The sequence below is a fragment of the Lygodium microphyllum genome, chromosome 2, assembly GCF_053477565.2.
Source record: "Lygodium microphyllum isolate KBCC chromosome 2, Lygodium_microphyllum_v1.1.10, whole genome shotgun sequence".
NCBI lineage: Eukaryota > Viridiplantae > Streptophyta > Polypodiopsida > Schizaeales > Lygodiaceae > Lygodium > Lygodium microphyllum.
Genome location: NC_141136.1, coordinates 114,456,379 through 114,475,663, shown reverse-complemented (window position 1 = coordinate 114,475,663; position 19,285 = coordinate 114,456,379).

The following is a 19,285-nucleotide window of genomic DNA, read 5'->3' as shown; positions in this document are numbered from 1 at the left end:
TTGACACAATGGAGTGTCGAGTCACAACAAGGGACATGGCTTTCAAGTAAATTTTTTCTCTCTTAGTTGACTATTATCTGTTGGAAGAGAGAGGGAGAGACAGAGTGGAGGGAAGATGAGTCTTAGCTCATTGTTGTTCTTCTTCCATTATTCTTCCATCATCCTAACTGAAAGAGACTTACACACATAGGTATGACTAACCAAGACTAACTGTGGTTAAGTCACTAATTACACTGACTTATTGAATGTCACATACGTGTAAAGCTATATCCAACTAATGTCAGTCACACACATAAAGATAGACTGACTGAAGAGTAACAAGAGCTTGATATCCTAACACTCCCCCTCAAGCTCAAACCATTTGATAAACTCCAAGTAGCTGTTTGAAGTATATGAACTTTTCTTTACCAAGAGACTTAGTAAATATGTTTGCTACCTAGTCTTTAGTCTTCACATGAATCAAGTCACTCTGCCCTGTAAGAACCATTTCTCTGATGAAATGGTAGTAGTGAACCTCAATATGTTTGGACCTAGCATGGTAGACATGATTGCTAGCCAACATAACACTGCTGAGATTATCACAATGCAATCTCACTCTGCTTTCTAGCTGTATTCCCAAGTCTTTTGGTAGTTTCATCAACCAAATTGCTTCGGAAGCCGCTAAGGTAGATCCTCTATACTCAGCTTCTGTACTAGACAATGCAAAAGTAGGCCGTTTCTTACTCTGCCAACTACTGATATTGTTGCCCAATCCAAATGCATAACCACTAGTTGACCTCCCGTCATAGGCACAAACAACCCAATCAACATCAATAAACCTTATCAAGTCAAGGGATTTTCCATATGCATAAAACAACCCATAATCTGTAGTACCCTTTACATATCTCATGATCCTCCTTACTACATCTAAATGTGGTTTGCAAGGCTTCTGCATGAACTGACTAATTTTCCCCACTGCATAACATAAGTCAGGATGTCAAGTATATCAAGCTACCCACCATCTGTCGATACATCGTCACATTCTCTATGTCATTCCCAACATCAATTTGTAGCTTGACATTCTGATCAAGAGGTGTCTCTATAGGCTTGCATTCAGCCATACCATACTTCTGTAACATGTCATGAGCATACTACTTCTGTAGCAGTCATATACCTTGAGGCATAGAGACTACCTCAATCCCAAGAAAATACTTTAGTTCACCAAGGTCTTTGACTCTGAATTCATCTTGTAAACATGATTTAATTTCAGCAATGCCCTCTTCATCATCTACAATGATGATAATATCATCTACATAAACCACTAGAAACACATATCCATGATCTGTCTTCTTCGTGAATAGATTGCTATCTGCATCACCCAATCTAAATCCATGTTGTTGTAAATAATTGTTGATCTGAGAATTCCATGCTCTAGGTGCTTGTTTCAGTCCATATAAAGCATTTTTAAGCTTAATACATGTGTAGGAAATTCTGGGTGAACATAGCCTTCAGGCTGCTCCATATATACTTCCTCAACCAAATCACCATTCAAGAAAGCATTCTTGATGTCCATTTTCCATAATTTCTAGTCTTTGTATGCTGCCAAAGCAATGACAGTTTTGACTATTGCCATTTTGGCCACCAGACTGAAAGTTTCCTCATAGTCAAGGCTATATTGCTATGCATATCTTTTTGCAACCAGCCTAGCCTTATAGTGTTCTAATGAACCATCTGACTTGCACTTAACCTTGTACACCCATTTGTAACAAATGGGAACTTTGCCTTCAGGCAACTCAACCAATCCCCATGTCTCATTTTTAGCCAGGGATGCATACTCCTCATCCATGGCAGCACACCAGTTATCATCTGCAACTGCATCATCAAACTTTGTAGGTTCTTTATAACCTATCACACTAGCCATATATGCATAATGGGGGGCTAAATAACCAGTGTATGTAAACCTTTCAACTAGTTTTCTAACTCTCTTAGATCTTCGTAACTGTGGCTCACTCTGAGTTTGCCTCTCATGAGGCGGTACATAATGACTCCGCCTTTCTCTACGCATCATAATAGATGGAATGCCCAACTCACTATCCAAATTGTCGTTGTTAGATGAATCATAACCTGTTGTAAGTGGACCTATCACATCCTCAAGAATATTTTCTTTTCCCTTATCCAATCTCCCCGTCACTGACATATTTGGGTCAATGGACGTAGGAATACGACTCCGCAAGTGTCCTGACTAAGGACTTACTGTAGGTGACCCATCACCTGTAGGACCACTCATAGATGTGCTCAATGTAGGTGTATTTTTAGCATTACTAGTGCTTACTGATCCATCATTAGCCACTGCAACTGGATTACCATACCACAATGCTAGCTCATAAAAAACAACATCTCTGCTAATCAATGTCTCATGTGTAGACAGTACATAACACTTGTAAGCTGTCTGGTCTTGTACATAACCAAGGAACACACTCTTGACAACTTTAGGATCCAATTTCTTCCTCTTTTCATTAGAGGCATGCACATATGCAATGCTATCAAATACCTTCAAGTGTGAAATGTCAAGCTTATGACCATACAACCTCTCATATGGAGTTACATCATAAATCCCTGCTGTAGGGATTCTATTCAGCACATAGACAGTAGTCACTATTGCTTCAGCCCAATAACCATTTGGAAAACTCTTCTCATTCATCATAGCTCTTGCCAATTCCATCAGTACCCTATTTTTCCTTTCTGCTACACCATTTTGTTGCGGTGTATAGCTGCAAGTTAATTGTCTTTTGATCCTATGTTTAGCAAGGTACATGTAAAAGTAATTAGAGACATATTCTCCTCCTCCATCTCATCTAAGACATGAAATTTTATAGCTCAACTTATTTTAAGCATGCTCTTGAAGTCCTTGAATGCATCAAACACATCATCCTTATGTTTCAGTATGTAAAGCCAAGTATACCTGCTGAAATCATCAATGAAGGATACATAGTAACGAGCACTACCAAATGAAGCATTATGAGACGGAACCCATACATCTGAATGTACCAATGTTAACCCCAACACGAAGAAAGCAAAAAGAAGTGGAAAAGACGCAGGGCAAAGGCGGAAAAAGGTAGCCTGACTGAAGAAAGAAAAGGAGAAAAGGCAAAAGCGCAAGGGCAACCTTAAAAGTCCAAGGCAAAGGCAAAAGGGGAAAGGCGCGTTTTAAAATAAAAAGGCGCACCCTGAAATCTTGTAAAAGAGCGCCAGGCTCTCACCCGTGCAAGTTGTAAAGGTAGACGGGCGGTGGAAAGGAAGCTAGTAAGATAGAAGGATAATGGGAAAAAGGGCCAAGGCTACGGCCGGCCATGTAAAAAGGGGAAAAGGGGATGACCACCCAAAAGGGATTTAGGGTTTTGTATATAAAGTTGAAAAGTGAATGAGAAGCTCATTCTTGTGTGTGGCCAAAAGTAGCTCTCCTCTTCTTCTTCTTCTTCTTGTTCTTGCTTGCTTGAGCTTGTGCTTGAGAGAGAGTGTGTGAGAGTGTGAGGGAGTGAGTGTGTGAGGGTGAGGGACCGAGGAGGAGAAGCTCTCCATCTTATCTTCTCTTCTTCTCTTCTCTTCTCTTCTCTTGTCTTGCTTGCGGCAATGGAGCTTGGAGCGTGGAGCTTGAGGATGGAGCTTGCTTGGATCGTGGAGCTACCGGAGTGCGCGGGAGAGGAGGTAACTCGAACGGCATCAAGGTAAGCTCACTACACCCGTAGATATGGATGGCACGTCGGCTATGTGAGAGGTAGCCATTAGTGCTCGGCTTGGAACTCTTGAATCAATAAGTGGTCCGTGGGTCTTGGCGGTTGAGTGAAATCTCCCACATTTTGGTTCCGTTGCCGGGACCAACGGATTCAAGCCTTGAGCGCTTGCGCGCTTCGAATCGAGCATCAAAGGGGTTTCCCCCGAACTGGTGCTTGAGGTAGATAGGTAGGAAGTGAGGGGGTTGAAGATGGTATTCGATCTCCTTGGCAAGTAGGTTTGTTCATTTCTGAGATTTATATTGTGAAATGGAGTAGTGTAGGTATTTATTTTGTGATTTGGATGCATTTAGGATAGGAAAAAACAAAGAAAAAGAAGAAAAAAACAGGCAGACAGTGGGGTTTTCTGTTGCTGTATAACAAGTTGAAACATGAAAACAAGGGACCAGATTCAAGTTTCTGGGAAGATAGGGACAGAGAACTAGCTGTGAGGTTCTGCAGTGCTGGGAAAGGGCCTTAAGAGGCCTAGGAGGCCAGGACAGACCTCATTTTCTTGGTTTGCCTTGTGTGTGTGTGTGAGAGAGAGAGAGAACTTCTGGTTCACAGGACGAGGAAGTGCTTCCCCGATTCCTAAGCATCGGTGATTCGTGCTGCTCCAGGTGAGTCTGGTGTTTCCCAACAAGTGCCTTGATCAGATTTAGAAAGTCTATGGTGATTGTGTGCACCAGACAGTGAGGAGGGGTCAAACGCGCGGGAATCGCGCCCGCCGCCGACGCACTCGGACGAACTCGCTGTGGTCCGATACCCAGAATCGGACCACCCGAGTTCGGGAGTCGGACCGTCCGATTCCCAGAATCGGACCAGCCCGATCGGACGTGCCACGTGGCACTCAGACCAACCCATCCGATTTTGAGAATCGAGCGCTCGGACCAATCCGTTCGACTCGGACACTCGGACGAGTCCATAATCGGACCACTCACAATCGGACCTGGCCGTTCGAGTCCCAGACTCGGACCAGCCAGAATCGGACCACCTTGTCCGATCCGATTCCCAAAATCGGACCACTGGTCCGATCGGACCCACCCAAAATCGGACGTCCGATTCTGATAATCGGACTCCTGAAAATCGGACATCTGAGAATCAGACAGAAAACTGTCAAAATCGGACACGTGTCTAGAACATAAATTTTGATACATTTAAACCCCGAGATTGACCCCTAAGGCTATGTAGAGCTGAAGGCACATCATAGATCCATAACAGGGCTAAAATTTAGAGCGCGTAGTTCAAAATTTGGCTATAACCGGTCCTCCAAATTACATATGGCGTCTACCGTAACGGCCCTGCGGGCCGGGGGGAACTGCCCCCCCCTCCCGGACCCCCGCAGAGGGGGCTCTGCCCCCTCTGCACCTCCCCCGAGAAGGTTGGAGAGAAAACGCGCGCCGTGACAGGTCCTCCAAATTGGACCCTAGTGTAGCAATGGCTCTACACGAGCATGGATGCTCACTTGCAAAAGAGCAACCAAAAGCCCGTACTCGAATAGAGACAAACAGAGACCCTAGAACTTTAATGAGTCCATCTAGCCAACAAGGGCAAAAAGGCCACACCACAAGTACACATGTACATTGTGTTCAGACCATGTCTAATCAGAGCAAAACACAACTTCAGCAAGCTCCAAATGCGGAGATGACTAGACATGACACTCTCGACGAGAGATGTACCTTGAATAGCACTGCATTGACGATCCAAGACAACAGTGGAGAATCCATGTCTGGTCGTGCAGTTGAGAACTCAAGGGCATCGGTCAGAAGGCTTAAATTTACAAGCCAGGACCCGAAAGATGAAGACATAGTACCACCTGCTTATCTTAGGGTCAAACTCACCGTGAAGAGAGAGCATACTATCGATGCTCTGATTGATGAAGGAGCAGATTTTAACATCTTGACCTATGAATCATGGACCCTACTAGGCCAACCAGAGCTCACACCGACTAGTGCAACTCTTAGCCCTTATGGGGGACACCCACAAGCACTCATAGGGAAGTGCAAAATCCTTGCGACAATTGAAACAGAAAGCGTGCCTATCCTATTTCATGTTCCTCCAAAAAGTGCTAGCTGTAGGAAAGAAACCCTCCTAGGAAGACCCTTCAAACAGGCGACCAAATGTGAGGCTGACTATGTAGCACAGAGGATACACCTGACACTACCGGGTGTGAGGATAGTCACCACCTTTAGCAAGGGTGACCTCATCAAACCTCGAGGGAAAGGCAAGGAAGGTGCTGACATAACAGTCAAGCTTGCTGACGAGAGCAAGGACTTGTTGGAAGAGTTAATACAAGCACAGGTCGAACAACAAGAGCCAATGAGTGAGGCCAGGCCTGAAAAAAGAAGGTTAAGAGACAATGCCAAGGACGGGCTTTGGACTTACAAATATCATAGAAGACCCCAAAAGAAGCCCAAGCCTTATAGATGCAGGCATCGATGGAGGGTCAGCACAACACCTCGATGGATACCCAAAGCGTTGCTACGTGCTCAAGGGTACTACGCATGCAACCGATGGATTTGGGTACCAAAATCCCCTGCTACACCATCTCTATCAACTGAAGGCCAGAGTGTATCAAAAGCAACGAAGCACAGGAGGAAATCTAAGAGAAACTCTAGGTCTCGAGGCAAGAAAGCAGACATGAGTGTTCAAAAGAAAGAGCCTCAACCTAGCATGCTTAATAAGCAGATGTCATATGTAGCCATTGAGCGTGCACAAAAGCCATTAGTGCTCAAAGAGCCTTTGATTCCCCAAGAGGATAGGGGGCACCAGAGGCACCACACTACTTGTGAGATGGCTAATTGCTCAACAAAACAAATGGCACAATCGCCTAATAGCCTTGAGCAAATCATTCGGCCAGTGCCAAGTCCACCTAAGAGTCCTAGATCTCCTACATCCTCTTTTGCCAAACGGACACAGGAAGCACAATAGCAGTCGTCAAGGGCAGCTGCTCAATCCCAATCTCCATCTCCATCTAAGCTTCCAAATGTCCAAGAGGTGGGACATGACACCATCTGTAGCTCTTGGCCCAAGGATATGCCTATGCGACCTAAGGTGGCTAGCTCAACTGATACTCGACCTACACAAGTGAATGCTCTAAGAGCAACGACCACTTCCAATTGCCCTAAGGACTTGACACCGCAATCCACCAAGGGTAGCCAGCCCACTGAACTAGTTGCTACTACTTCCAATCAGGGATCACAGCAGTCACGGCCCTTGGCCGTGACAATGCCCCTTGTGGAACGTGTCCTTAGTAGTTTACCTGTGGAGGAGGTGTCGCAACCAAATCCCTCGATAGCTCCAGCACTTTCAAAGTGCCTAAAGCCTAGGATGGAGAAGTTAAACGCAAGGGAGTTGGATGAAAAGCTAGACTCTCCGAAAAGAGCGACAGTTGTGCCCTCACAACCGGGCAAGGCTATTTAGCAAACCACAGCTATGTCCCGTAAGGACACACTAGAGAAGGGAAATGCTGAGGCCCGACCAAGCACATCGACGGTCGATATAGCCCAGGGTCCTGAGTCATTGAGAGAGGCACCTTCATTGACCAAGAAAAAGAGGAGAAAGCAGAGAAAACAGCAACAGATGCAGGTGGTTGTGGACCCCAAGAACATTGAGACGAAGGGCGTTGGAGAGCAGATGAATAAAGCATCGAGTCCACCCACCAATGAACCCATTGATGCCTCTCCTAATAGCGGTGAAACCTCAAACACACCTGTGTGCTCTGACAAACCAAAGCAACAGTTGCCATCAACAGTTGCTTGCAACACTCTATCCACTGACAATAGAACTCACATTGATCAATCAACAGTGGATAGAACGCTGTCACAATAGGGTGACAAATCTATACCAGTCACATCCGAGAAAAACCATGACAAAATGGTAGCAAAACCTCAGGAGAAACGTGAGAACCCCAAGAGCATAAGAAATCCTAGCGTTGACAAATCTTGCTCATCAAGGCCTGAGCCCCCAGCCATGCTAAAGCCTAAGGAAACTCTTAGAACTTTGCATGAGATAGCAACTGAGCAAGCCCTTGTTGAACATAGAAATGTCGCAGAATGCTTAACTGAGTTGGAGGCTAAGCTCAAAGTGGTCGCATGTGTCTACGTCCTTGCGGACGTGGGCACGATCCCCAAGGAGCAGCTTGGAGAGTACTTGACCTTTTCTCTATCGTGGGAAGAACAAGAACATCTTAGCAGGCACTACGACAGGCTCCTGCATGAACAGATGCGACTCATCCCTGATGAGGAGGCTGACGAACTACGCTTAACCGTCATGTTCAATGAAGTGCTCTGTCCACCGAACCTCGTAGACATAGAGCTACTAAAGCGACTGTCAGAGCAGGTCAGAGTCAATTTGAGTGGCATTGGTGCGAAAGCCGCGTCGTAATGGCCGAACTAGGGGCTCAGATCATGACGGTCTTAGAAGAGAGATTGGCCAAATGGCGATCCCAAAGGGACCCAACCTACCTGGCACCAACTTCCCTTCGAGTGCTCACTGACATTTGAGGTGCAGACTTGGCTGGGGCTAGGCTACAGGGCCCTTTGATTGATAAGGTTCTCACCAAAGAGGAGTTACATATTGCCAGTAGACTCGGTCAAGGTTCCATGCTACTTGACGTGGCAAAATATCTATCAGTATTAAGTCAGCTGCCACGAATACTAGATGCGTGTGCCATGCTCCGGTACAACCCCGAGTTCTACACTTGGTTCTTATCCTCGTGATGTGACATGGATTCATAGATATGTATATAAATAGACACTGATTTTTGTGTCACCATGTATAAACAATATCAACACACACAAGCAATGATAGTCAAGCGCAGGGAGAGGAGTCGGGTTTGACAGGCTAAGCTCCTCAGGTCCTCCTCATATCACACTTTTAAAAGTCGGGTGACCAGCCCCACCTCCAAGTGAAGGGCATGCAACCCATATTGCCGCCATAGGAGGCCTTGACCAACAACTCTGATGGTGTAGACAGGGTGGAGTCTCTTCCTATACACCTTCTTCCCTTTTGGTCTATCCTCCCGAGGAAGTACCCTGTCCCACTCCATGACAACCAGTCCACACGACTTAGCATAAACTAATGTCCGCAAATGACTGGAGGCTATGCGAACATCAGCATGGGGACCATTCCCCTACAACAAACACCGCATGCCTCACTTCTCCCTTTTTTGTCATATGCGCTTCATAAACCACACTAAAATCCCTTCCATGCAAACAGTGGTCTCCTGTATCAAGGTCTAACCCTTGGTTCGCACCTTGCAGGTTTCCTTTTTTGGCGGAACGCATGGAGAATCATGAAGAGTTGGCTTGCAAAGACGCTCTTCACAGAAGGTGGGAGCATGTGGCACGCGCCCCTCCACCAAAGCACTATGTGCCCACCATCAAGAGGTATGCCAAGAAGCGGGGCCCTAAGCGACATTGCCCAGGGCAAAGGCCGAAGAACCCTCGAGTTCAAAAGGTCGAGACCCGAAACCTGCAACAGGCCACAGCACTAGTGGTGCGCACTCCCAGCTCCTGCTCGGGCCCTAGACGCTCAAAGGCAGAAAGGGCAGCTCGGGAACGAGAAGAATTTAATGAATTATTTAAAGAAATTCTGGAGACGATAGCGAGCCGGGATTACACCATTCATATCCCAGCCGACATGTTCCCTGCTCACCCCCACGGGAGTCCCACACCAGCAGAGCCCCAATCACCCGGCCATCCAGACTCGCCCCGCCTCGTACAAATCGAGTAGCCCATAATGCATAAGGGACTTATCAAACGATAACTGGCCAGGACCTTTTGTTTTAAATGGTTGAGTGTTCCCGACTTGTTAATTGTTGACATGTTCCTGACTTGTATGAGCTTATCATATCTGCGTTTAATATATGCTACGCCTTTAGCAAAAGAAAAAGCTAATCAAGCGCAGGTGATAAATGTCTAGTCAACACCATAGAATTCAAATAAGTGAATTACACTGGTTCATTATAGTTGCGGCATACACAATGCATATGCTCTCATGAAGCGACAAGTGGATGCAGGATGATACAGGTCCTTGTGCGAAAATGTTCAATGCCCAATCACCGCAACACCCACAACCCCACAACGAGCCGGCAAAGCCATGCTGTCGAAAGCACCCTTGCCAACCGGCCACATTGCATGGCCCAAAAACAAACATTCCAGGGCCACGCCCCCTTTCTGGGACAAACTCTATAGTTGGCTCATGGCAGTCGTCACCTCAATTGTACCCACATCGCATGTGCCGCAAGGAGGGTTGCAATATCTCAAGTGTATCTCCCCCTTTCGCCAACTGCTTCTCTAACAACGAGGCTAGGGCACCATCATCATGGTACTATTCATTTTCGAAGCCTTCGAAGCTTGACATTTTCCAACCCATGGAAAGGCTGATAGCCTCAACATATTGTAATGGTTGTACTCAGGCAAAAAAAAAAAAAAAAGAAAGAAAGAAAGAAAGGAAGAAAGAAAGAAAAAGAAAAAGAAAAAGAAACGAAAACAGAAAAAAAACGGAAAAGGAAGAGAATTAAATGGAAAAATAAGAAGCACCCACGATCACAGCACAACACCTAGGGGTCCTCAAATTAGGTACGTCTGGTGACCTTGGTCGACCGGCTTCGTCCCTAGTCCCCTAGCCCCCTACAATCACCCACAATTGTTCAGGGCACATCAGGGACAGGACATACCTGGGGAGCTTGTCTCGCCTAGGGTTAGACCTGTCACCCTGACCCACTTGCACAATTTTCTTTTGCACTCTGCCTTAGTACCATTGCAATCAGTGGTGATAAGCACCGCACGATTGGCCATGAAAAGTACACCGTACTCATCAAGCAAGTCCAATAGTTTCCAGCTACTGAAAGTGCGGTGTCCCTGTATTCAATTATGCTCCATCGTGCAGTCACAATGCAAAGGATGTCTTGTATACCTTCACGTGTACTTCTTCTCAAACAACTTTGCGTCATCCACACATTGTTATGAGAAACTAGCCCACGGTCTTCTAACTACGTAATATCTAACTATGCACAAGCACTTACATAATATCTGCACCAAAGTGTATGCACAGTTTGGGTCCTCAAGTGCAGGGCAATACTCTCAACTTGCTTAGAGTTCGACCTGTCTCCCAAACTAATCAAATATGTCTTGTGCACGATAAGAAGACTAGCACTACCCCTTAGGGAGAGACCACACGAGAGGTTTTCAAATTGCAGGTGTTGAAGACTCCACAGAACGTGTCATTCGATCTTCATCAACACCCAACTCTGAATGCTTATTCCTTACCATCCGACAAGCCCACAAAGAATCGACAAGTGCAGAATCCCCAACAAACCAACACTTGTGCTGACCATCAATGCAATCCCCAACACACCATAGCCCTACCACCAACTCCAACAACCTTCCACCAGCCACCTGAGCCACCAACAGGCCCCCAAGACCTTCTAACACCACCACCAACACTCCTCCATGGAAACCACAGGCGTCCTTGTCACCCACGTCTTCGGTGCATGCTACAGCCTGCTACCTACGATGGTAAGTGCCATGGGACTGGCACTCATCTAGGAGGGGGGTAATGTTAACCCCAACACGAAGAAAGCAAAAAGAAGTGGAAAAGACACAGGGCAAAGGAGGAAAAAGGTAGCCTGACTAAAGAAAGAAAAGGAGAAAAGGCAAAAGCACAAGGGCAACCTTAAAAGTCCAAGGCAAAGGCAAAAGGGGAAAGGTGCATTTTAAAATAAAAAGACGCACCCTGAAATCTTGTAAAAGAGTGCCGGGCTCTCACCCATGCAAGTTGTAAAGGTAGACGGGCGGTGGAAAGGAAGCTAGGAAGATAGAAGGATAATGGGAAAAAGGGCCAAGGCTACGGCTGGCCATGTAAAAAGGGGAAAAGGGGATGACCCCCCAAAAGGGATTTAGGGTTTTGTATATAAAGTTGAAAAGTGAATGAGAAGCTCATTCTTGTGTGTGGCCAAAAGTAGCTCTTCTCTTCTTCTTCTTCTTCTTCTTCTTGCTTGCTTGAGCTTGTGCTTGAGAGAGAGTGTGTGAGAGTGTGAGGGAGTGAGTGTGTGAGGGTGAGGGACCGAGGAGGAGAAGCTCTCCATCTTCTTCTCTCTTCTTCTCTTCTCTTCTCTTCTCTTGTCTTGTCTTGCTCGCGGCAATGGAGCTTGGAGCGTGGAGCTTGAGGATGGAGCTTGCTTGAAGCTTGCACTTGGATCATGGAGCTACCGGAGTACGCGGGAGAGGAGGTAACTCGAACGGCATCAAGGTAAGCTCACTACACCCGTAGATATGGATGGCGCGTCGGCTATATGAGAGGTAGCCATTAGTGCTCGGCTTGGAATGCTTGAATCAATAAGCGGTCCGTGGGTCTTGGCAGTTGAGTGAAAGCTCCCACAACCAACTGCAAGGGTCATGAGCTATTCCATACATGCCTCATAAATGGAAACCGTGCTTGCTTTCCAAACTAACATGCATCACATACATGTCCAAAGTCATGATACTTGAATTAAGGTAGTCTAAGCACAATATCCTAGTGCTGCATAGATTTCAGCTTTTGTACATTTACATGGCCAATCCGCTTATGCCATATCTGAACATCTCGTATAGTACCATCATCATGTGCAAACATGGCTGCTTTCAATTCTAGAATTGACACATCAAGAGTAAACATTCTGCCATCTCTTCGGCCTCTAGCAATCGATTTGCAACCATTACAATATTCTTCAACAAATCATCCATATCTATTAAATCTCACATGTAGATTCTCTTTTTCCATCCGTCCAACTAACAAAAGATTCTTGTTTATTGTAGGTACATGTAGTACATCATGCAGGCTCTTTTTCTTGCTATCAGGCATCAACAATGGAACAATTCCTGTGTGTTGAACGTCATGTTAGATGTCATCCCCAGTACACATATAACCATGTGCACTTGCAACCATCTCATCAAACCATTCTCCATGCAGTATCATATGATTTGAAGTCCCTAAATCAATGTACCATCTCTCATCTCTATTTTGCCAAGATGCATTCTTAAACACATGTTGCATGGCAAACAATCTGTCAACCTGCTCATCATGAGCACCGCTAGAAGATGCATAAGTGCCCATGTTGTTGGGGTGATCTCCCCTTGCCTCTAAAGCCACCAGATCCACGCTAGCCTTGTGTATTTGTGCCATGCCACGCATTTTGCTAATTCTTTCCATAAGCATTTTGAGTGTCTCCTCGACCTCGAAAAGAGCCACGGCCTCTGCTGCCTTTGCCACACTGGCTAGAGTAAAGAACAATGTCCCTTCTTTGAGATGTACTAGAACCTGTATTCAGCCCAAGCTTAACTTCCTCATGCAATAGCAAAGCAATCAGCTCATCCCAATCAGGGGATTCAACTCTCACAAAAATAGATGTATCAAATGCTTTATACTCTTTGCCAAGTCCATTCAATGTCACTGCAATCATATCATCCTCAGACACTAAAGATCCAATGGTGGCAAGCTGATCCGCTATGTTCTTGATCTCTGTTGTGTAGGCATGAATGCTTTTGTCATTCCTAGACATGTTATTGAACTGTTGCTTTAGCTGTATCTTTCTTGCATGTGTTACATTTCCATAATTCTTCATGAGTATGTCCTATGCATTCTTTGGGAAATTGCATCCAGTAATCTGTATACCCATAGCTCGCCCTTCAGAATGATGAGATCAAAAGAGCATTGATACCTCTTGATTTCTCTCAAGGCCACTATACCTGGCTTCCACTTGCGTTTCTTGTGGAGATGCTGAGGAGAACCCTTGTGAGGGCGGCTTGAGGAAGCTAGGTTAGGTTGAGAAGGGGATGCATCTAAGCTAGTAGATGCTCCAAGGGATCGAACACGATATGGGCCTTTAAACGAAAGCTTATTTGTAACTACCTTAGGCCTAGCCATCTTTTCTACATAAGAGATATGAGAACTCAATGAACAGGATAAAAAGTAAAGCCCTCTTTTATACAACCCTAAAATGTAAGACTCATTCACATAGATGAAAACTCTTTCTTTCTCTCTTAAACTATGAATTGCATTCACACTGAACACATTGTTCATTTTACTATCTTAGCTCTCTTCAAACCCATTTATTGCCTTGTCGAAGCCTTGTTTCTAGCCACTTGGCATGGTTTTCCTTGGCACTTGAGCCTTCATAATGCACTCTTTTAGTGACATGACGTGATTCCATCATGTTTGCAGCCAATTCATTAGCACTTTCATTTTCTCTCTTTTATGAGAGTTTATCTTCATCCGCTACTATAATCCTATACCACCAAGATAGCAATTGGACAATTGGATTACTACCATTCACCCCTCCACTATGATCAATTTTTCTTTGGTATGCACCACATGCTATCCAATGTGAATTTTCTATCCCTTGTGTGGAACAAACTCTGATGCTTCCCTTTTCTACAAAGTATAGCCCATGTGCCTCAAGGATATGCTAGAAAGATACATATCACACATGAGTAAAACTATGATCAATAGTTTATACAATTCATACAATTTTAAAATATTAACTTAGTATGCACCATGTAATGTGTGATAGAGCTTTTGTCCCACGATTCCACCATATTTTCTTAGAAGCTATGCACAACATTGATAAATTCTTGCTTATCTTCATTGTTAAACACCATCTTGCAAAGTAAGGGAGCCAATTTGTTAAGACTTATCCAACTCTTAGCTTTGACCAATCTTGTTTTTCCTCCATTACTTCAATCAAGAACTGCAAAATGTAACTTTTTCCACCCATCATAGTCCTGTGGCCTACGAACCATGACATTCCCTTTCTCATTTTGATGGGTGCTGAGAGAAACTTCCTAGCCTTTGCTCCTCCAAAGCAAGGTTTTTTTGGCAAGTTACTAGATTTTTTTTATCTCTTCTCATCTTTTTCAATCGTCACTTGATGCTTGTGTAGCCCAATTTCCAATAGCACTCACTCCACATTCCTACACGTTGCAATGGCTTCTTTTTCTGGTTGCATCCTATAAGCAAAGCAAATGTATTCATATACAAGTTTCTCCATGATTGTGACAAAAGCATGCAATGAAAAAATGTAAATACGATCCAATGGAATGTTGAAGATGGGCTTCCAAGTGGGATCTTCTCTATTGCACATCGATGCAACACTTGTCACCCTTTGCCAGTTCTTTCCGTCCTTTCCTTCAACCCTCTCTATCAAGCAATCTAGGCATGGATTCTTTGTATTTGCACCATTGGAGATTCCACACACATTTTAAAGTTTTCAAGTCTCCTATAAGATACCATTCAATCAAGTATTGACCATATCCTTAGTGAAGATGCACAGAGAGGCACTCAAAGGTTCCAAGGAAAAGGAGAGTGTAAGTAATTCACTATATTAATGAAGGTTGCATAAACACAGAGAAGAGGTCACAATAGAGCCATGAGAGAGTAAAGATATGGGGTAAAATAACTAAGAGGGTAGGGATGTCCAAGATTTTTCATATTTTAGACATTTTTATTTTACCTCCAAAAACATTTCCAAAAAACACGAAATTTGACCAATTGGTTTGTTTTTTGACCAAAAGCTAGAATATAAAAAATCCCCAAAATATCTTAGAAGAAACTTCTAAAATTTCATTTTCCTTATCCTCGATTAAAAAATCAATTATCTTGTATCTACTAATCATTTTGCATTGAAAATGAAGCACCACACTCATGTGACTAACTCCTTTTTTAATATAAAATTTGGTTGAAAAAGACTTCTTGAATGAGGAGAGAGAAGGAATCTGAGTATATCTTTGTAGATAATATAAAAAATGCAAAACAAGATTGCAAAAGTGGAGAGAGAAGAGGATTATTTTACTATTCTTCTCTCCTCTTTTCCTTGTTTTAAGGAGAAGAGAGGGGGAGGCTGAAAGGCCCATTTAAGAGTTCATTTTTTTCCTAATGTGAACGAGACAAAGTGGTAGTAGACCAAAGTGTACAACTTGAACCTAATGTATAATTGGGCATTGATCACCAAAAAATGAGAAGGGGGCTGAGAATAGAAACCTAAGAGAAGATTAACAATTTAGAAGATAATGATTCAGATGATGAGTATGAAGAATACTACTCTCCAAATGAGGAAAGTGAGAAAGAGGCCGAGACAATAGAGTATGACACAAATAGCTAAGTGATTGAGTAGATACGAGTAGTCTCCAAGCCATGGAAAGACAATTTCTTTAGGATCCAAAGAGGAGTCTTTAGAAAGGAATACGATCGTACTTGGTTGGACCACCTAGGAGTGATAGACTACGAGCAAGTTGGATTAGTTCAAACAAGTACCGCATCACTCTTTATAATAGAGTCAGCCTCAAATTTGCAACCACTAGGGAAAACTTATTCTTCTAGTGAAGGTTGTAAGTTTAACTATGAGTCAAAAGTGAGATGTGAGAGCAACCTAGAAATACCTTGACTACCTAAGATACAACGCACCACCAAAGGGGATGTGCTAGTCCACCTAAGGTGTAGGCGGTTGAAGGAGGAAAAGAGAAAGCAACTAAAGGGATCAGAAGCTAAGAGGCAAGGACAAGAAAATGAACCAATAGAGTGCCCTGCTAAAGTCAAAGTCATCAACTTGGCACGGGAAGGGGAAGCCTCAATCCGATCCAAGGGTCATGACCCATAACATCCTGATGAATCTTGATGCAACACTAGTTTAAAAATGTCCATACTTAATGAATCTAAAGCATGTACACACCATCAATGAGAAGGTAGATAAGTTGTTGAAGGCCAGATTCATCTACAAAATTGAGCATATAGACCGTGTATCACCCATAGTGATTGTCTTGAAGAAGAATGGAAAAATTTGAGTGTGCATAAACTATAAAAAAATGAATGCTGCAATAAGGAGAGATAACTATCCACTATCCTATTGGAGCACATGCTCAAGAGAGTACTAGAAAAAGAGGCCTACAATTTCTTGCACGACTTCTTAAGTTATAACTAGGTGCAAGTACACCCCGATGATAGGCATAAGATAGCATTTGTGACGGAATTTGGCATGTTTGCCTACATGGCCATGCTGTTTGGGCTAATGGATACACCAACTATCTTTCAATGCCTCATGTGTGTTATCTTCAAAGACATGATCAAACAAGAATTGGAGGTGTTTGTTGATGATCTATGCGTTCACTCCAGTTTGGAGGGAATATTTAGATAAACTTTGCATAGTCTTTGAGTAGTGTAGGTTGTATACTCTCTCCTTGAACCCCTTGAAGTGTTAGTTCTAGGTAAAACATGGATGTATCCTAGGGCCCATGGTGTTTAAGAATGGTATTGACATTGACTTCTCCAAAGTTAGAGTCATTGTCGATTTACCACCACCCACAAACTATAAGGGAGTTTAGTGCTTCTTGAGATACACACGATACTATTGACGATTCGTTTTGAGCTATGCATTGATTGCTAGACGCCTTTACAAATTTCTAATCATATTTGAGTGGATTGAGAAATGCTAATGCACCTACAAGGAACTAAAAAAGACTTTCACAACTGCATTGATCTTGTGAGTCCCAAATTGGAACATAATATTCCACATGCACATTGATACCTCAAAGTTTGTTGTGGGAACTGTATTGTGCCAACTTGGTGAACATAATCTTGATTATCCTATGAGCTTTGCTAGCAGACAACTCACAAATTTGGAGATGAAATACTCCAAAATGGAGACGGAAGGCCTAGCCATGGTATTTTTTATACTCTTCTTCTTTGCCTTGTTAAAATTCCTTCATCATCTTTGATTCTTTCTCATCAAGCAAATACTCTTCTTGAATATCATGGATCCAATCCTTATGCACAGTTGAATTGGTAGAAATGGAACATGCCCACATTCTTGATAAGGCATCTACCACCACATTTTCTTTTCCAGCCATATAAGATATTTCAAAATCATATCCTTGAAGAGTAGCTAACCATCTTTGTTTCTTGGGAGATAAATTTGGTTGTGAAAGAAAATACTTCAGCAGACGATGATCGCTTTTGACCTTGAAATGGCTGCCATAAATGTAATGATGACACTTTTTGATAGCATGCAATATTGCTAATATCTCTTGCTCATAAACATGTAATTGACACTCCTTATCATCAAGCTTTCGTCTCTCATAAGCTCTAACTCCATGATCTTGACATAAAATAGCCCCAATTCCTCTTCCACTAGCATCCGCACATATGATAAGCTCCTTAGAGAAATCCAGATATACAAGGATGGGTGTTGAAATTAGAAAAGATTTCAGCTCATTGAAACTTTGATTGGCAATGGAGTCCCAAAAGAAAGCTTCCTTTTGGAGCCTATCTGTCAATGGAGCCACCACATGAGCATAATTCTTGATGAACCTTCTATAGAAGAATGACAACCCAAGGAATCCTCTCAAAGAGGTTGCATTCGTAGGAGTAGGCCATTCGTTGACACATTTTACCTTATTGGGGTCCACTCTAATTCCTTGTTCTCCCACAGCATGACCTAAGTATTCAACTTCATCTTCCATGAAAGAACACTTTGTCAGCTTAGCAAAGAATGTGTGTCTTCGTAAAGTGTCAAAGATCTCTCTCATATGCTTCAAATGCTCATCCTTGTATTTACCATAGATTAGGATATCATCAAAGAAAACAAGAACTGTTTTGAACAAGAAGGGCTGCAATATTTTATTCATGAGGGCTTGAAAAGTAGCAAGTGCATTGGAAAGTCCAAATGGCATAATCAAGAAGTGATATAACCCTCTTTTAGTTCTAAAGGTTGTTTTGAACTCGTCTCCTTCCTTCATTCGGATTTGATGATAACCCGATCGAAGATCTATTTTGGTTGAAGACCTTTACATCTTTAAGCTCATCCAAAAGATCATCAATTCGGGGAATAGGATACCTATTCTTGATCGTTGACTTGTTCAAATCCCGATAATCAATACATATGTGAAATGATCCATCCTTCTTTTTGACTAAGAGCACGGGAGAGGAAAATGGTGATTGACTTTGCTAAAGTAAACCCATTTGCAGCAATTCCTTGACTTGACGCTCTACTTCTTCCCTTTCAAACTTGGACAAGCGATAGGGAGGTTTGTTGATGGGTTTTGTATTGGGCAACAAGTCAATAGGATAGTCAATCTCTCACTTTGGAGGTAAAGATGATGGTGGTTGAAATAAATCCTTGTACTCCTCCAATAGCTCTTCTAATCTTGGATCTCTTTCCTTTGAAGAAGAAGATGGTTGATTTGTTGATTGTCCTTCCTCTACTTTCACAAGCAAAAGAGTGAAGATGCATGACTTTGCATTGATTTCTTTTCGCAATTTCTTCATGGAGATGAGTTCTATTTGTTTGCGGTCTATGCCTTTCAACTCTATGTGCTGTCCTTGCTAATTAAATTACATTAGCATTTGCTTCAATCTAAGGTAAATTTGCCAAGTGTTTTCAACCAATTACAACCAATGACAATGTCAATAGGCCCCATATCCAAAGTGATCAAATCCACTTTTATTGTGCAAGAGGGCGATAACTCAATTGAGGTACATGGACACACTTCTTTACTAGACTC